This window comes from Triticum aestivum, chromosome 6A (assembly GCF_018294505.1).
Source record: "Triticum aestivum cultivar Chinese Spring chromosome 6A, IWGSC CS RefSeq v2.1, whole genome shotgun sequence".
NCBI lineage: Eukaryota > Viridiplantae > Streptophyta > Magnoliopsida > Poales > Poaceae > Triticum > Triticum aestivum.
The window spans coordinates 3,447,667-3,451,105 of record NC_057809.1 but is presented as its reverse complement, the minus strand read 5'-3'; positions in this window follow the sequence as shown (position 1 = coordinate 3,451,105).

Below are 3,439 nucleotides of genomic sequence, written 5' to 3'. Positions count from 1 at the left end.
TATAAAAATGCAAAAAACAGAAAATCTAAAAAAAGGACATTGTGACGCCCCCGATTCAATCGTACACTAATCATGCACGCAAATGTGTACGATCAAGATCAGGGACTCACGGGAAGATATCACAACACAACTCTACAAATAAAATAAGTCATACAAGCATCATAATAAAAGCCAGGGGCCTCGAGGGCTCGAATACAAGTGCTCGAACAAAGACGAGTCAGCGGAAGCAACAATATCTGAGTACAGACATAAGTTAAACAAGTTTGCCTTAAGAAGGCTAGCACAAACTGGGATACAGATCGAAAGAGGCGCAGGCCTCCTGCCTGGGATCCTCCTAACTACTCCTGGTTGTCGTCAGCGGGCTGCACGTAGTAGTAGGCGCCTCCAGTGTAGTAGTCGTCATCGACGGTGGCGTCTGGCTCCAGGGCTCCAACATCTGGTTGCGACAACCAGGTAGAAGGGAAAGGGGAAAAGAAGGAGAAAAGCAACCGTGAGTACTCATCCAAAGTACTCGCAAGCAAGGAACTACACTACATATGCATGGGTATATGTGTAAGGAGGCCATATCGGTGGACTGAACTGCAGAATGCCAGAATAAAAGGGGGATAGCTAATCCTGTCGAAGATTACGCTTCTGGCAGCCTCCGTCTTGCAGCATGTAGAAGAGAGTAGATTGACATTCCCCCAAGTAGCATCTCCAAGTAGCATCTCCAAGTAGCATCGCAGTAGCATAATCATACCCGGCGATCCTCCCCTCGTCGCCCTGTGGAAAAGTGATCACCGGGTTTTCTGTGGAACTTGGAAGGGTGTGTTTTATTAAGTATCCGGTTCTAGTTGTCATAAGGTCAAGGTACAACTCCAAGTCGTCCTGTTACCGAAGATCACGGCTATTCGAATAGATTAACTTCCCTGCAGGGGTGCACCAACTTACCCAACACGCTTGATCCCATTTGGCCGGACACACTTTCTTGGGTCATGCCCGGCCACAGAAGATCAACACGTCGCAGCCCCACCTAGGCACAACAGAGAGGCCAGCACGCCAGTCTAAACCTAAGCGCACAGGGGTCTGGGTCCATCGCCCATAGCACACCTGCACGTTGCGTACGCGGCCGAAAGCGGAACTAGCCCCCTTAATACAAGAGCAGGCTTACGTTCCAATCCGGCGCGTGCCACTCAGTCGCTGGCGTCACGAAGTGCTTCGGCTGATAACACGACGTCGGGATACCCATAACTACTCCCACGTAGATGGTTAGTGCGTATAGGCTCGTAGCCAACTCAGATCAAATACCAAGATCTCGTTAAGCGTGTTAAGTATCCGCTAACGCCGACCAGGGCCAGGCCCACCTGTCTCCTAGGTGGTCTCAACCTGCCCTGTCGCTCCGCCACAAAGTAACAGTCGGGGGCCATCGGGAACCCAGGCCCACCTCTACCGGGATGGAGCCACCTGTCCTTTCAGCCCCCTCATCAGAATCACTTGCGGGTACTCATCGAGCTGACCCGACTTTAGTCACCATCTGTATAGTATGTATGTATGTATAGTATATACCCGTGATCACCTCCCGAGTGATCACGGCCCAATAGTATAGCAAGGCAGACTAACAAGAATGTAGGGCCAAAGATGATAAACTAGCATCCTATACTAAGTATTTAGGATTGCAGGTAAGGTATCAACAGATGTAGCAACAATGTCAGGCTATGCATCAGAATAGGATTAACGGAAAACAGTAACATGCTACACTACTCTAATGCAAGCAGTAGAGAGTAGAATAGGCGATATCTGGTGATCAAAGGGGGGGCTTGCCTGGTTGCTCTGGCAAGAGAGAGGGGTCGTCGGTGACGTAGTCGACCACAGGGGCATCAGCATCGGTCTCGGAGTCTACCGGAAAGGAGTAACGGAGGGGGACCACAATAAATAACGGAGCAATCAAACGTAACACAAAGCAAGACGCGGCAATATGTTGTGCTAGGGGTGACCTAACGTAGGGATGGGCGATACCGGTGAAGGGGGAAACATCCGGGAAAATATCCCCGATGTTTCATGTTTTCGGGCAGAGGAGCCGGAGGGGGAAAGTTGCGAGTTTGATATGTTAGGGGTGCGTGGTGGACGAACGGACTGCGTATCCGGAATCATCTCGTCGTTCTGAGAACTTTCATGTACAAAGTATTTTCATCCGAGTTATGGATTATTTTATATTAATTTTTCAAAGTTTTAAATGATTTTCTAATTTCTGGGTTTAATTTAATTGGAAACTAAATTAGTATTTAAATGCTATGGGTACACAGAAAGTGTACCCAGAAGTGTGCACCTGAGGCTGACAGGTGGGGACAGTTGACTAAGTCAACTACCTAGTCACTAGGTCCAGTCAGCAGTTGATTGGTCAGCTTGACTAGTCAAAGGGGTCTAGTGGGACCCCCCTGTCAATGACTAGGCTAGTCCAGTCAGCAGTTTGACTTGGTCAATCTGGACAAGGGGTCCACCTATCATTGGATGATATTTTAACAGATCGTTTTTAATGGGATAATTATTTGACGGGGCCCCTGTCAGTGAGTCACCATTTTTTTACAGATTTTATTTATCCAAAAAAAACATTAATTAGTGAGGTGGGGGCTGGTGTCAGGGAGTCAGGAGGTGGTTAGCTCATCCCTAATGAGGCCATGTAAGTGGCTAATGACGGTGATGGCAGAATGCGCCGGCGACGGCCATTCAGAGGACTCCGGCCACTATTTGGCCCAGGGACGGTTCCCACGGCACGTGCTCGACGTCGCGCGTCGACTGTTAACCGTGGCTCATGCGGGGGCTACCGGAATCGACGGGGGCGATGGCGTGTAGTGGCGGTGACGTTGGAGAGCACGGAGGGAGGCGGTTGCAGGGGCGGCCCGAGCGGCAGAGCTCCGGTGGGCGCGCGGTCACGGGACAGAGGCTGGGCACGGGCGCAGTGAGGGCGCCGTGGCGGTGCGGCAGTAGCAGCCGTGGCTACGTGGCGTGCACGGGCGCGAGGGGGGAGGCGAGCGGGCCACACGGCAGCGCGGGCGACAGCAGGGGAGCACGGCGGGAGCTAGCGGGTGCAGGCCACAGGCGGGGAACGGCGAGCAAGGGGACTGGAGGAGAGGAATCTCACGAGGGGATGTAGGGTCCGGGCAGTGGGGGTCGAGGAAGAAGACAGGGACGACGCAGTCTGGCGGGGAGGCGATGCCGGCGAGGTAGTGGGCGATCCGGTGGTGGCGGCGTCAAGCGATGACGGGGTGGGGGCCCCGAGCACTGGGCACCAGTCAGGAGGAGGTGAGGACGGGGCAGCAACCGGGCCGCCGGCGACGAGGGCGGCAAGGGGATGAGCGGCGACAGCGAGGAAGCACCGAGCGGCGTCGGGGTCGAGCCCTCGATCTCGATCCAGATCGAGGGGGGAGTGGGCGATGTGGGGGGAGTAGTGGGGTAGTGCGGT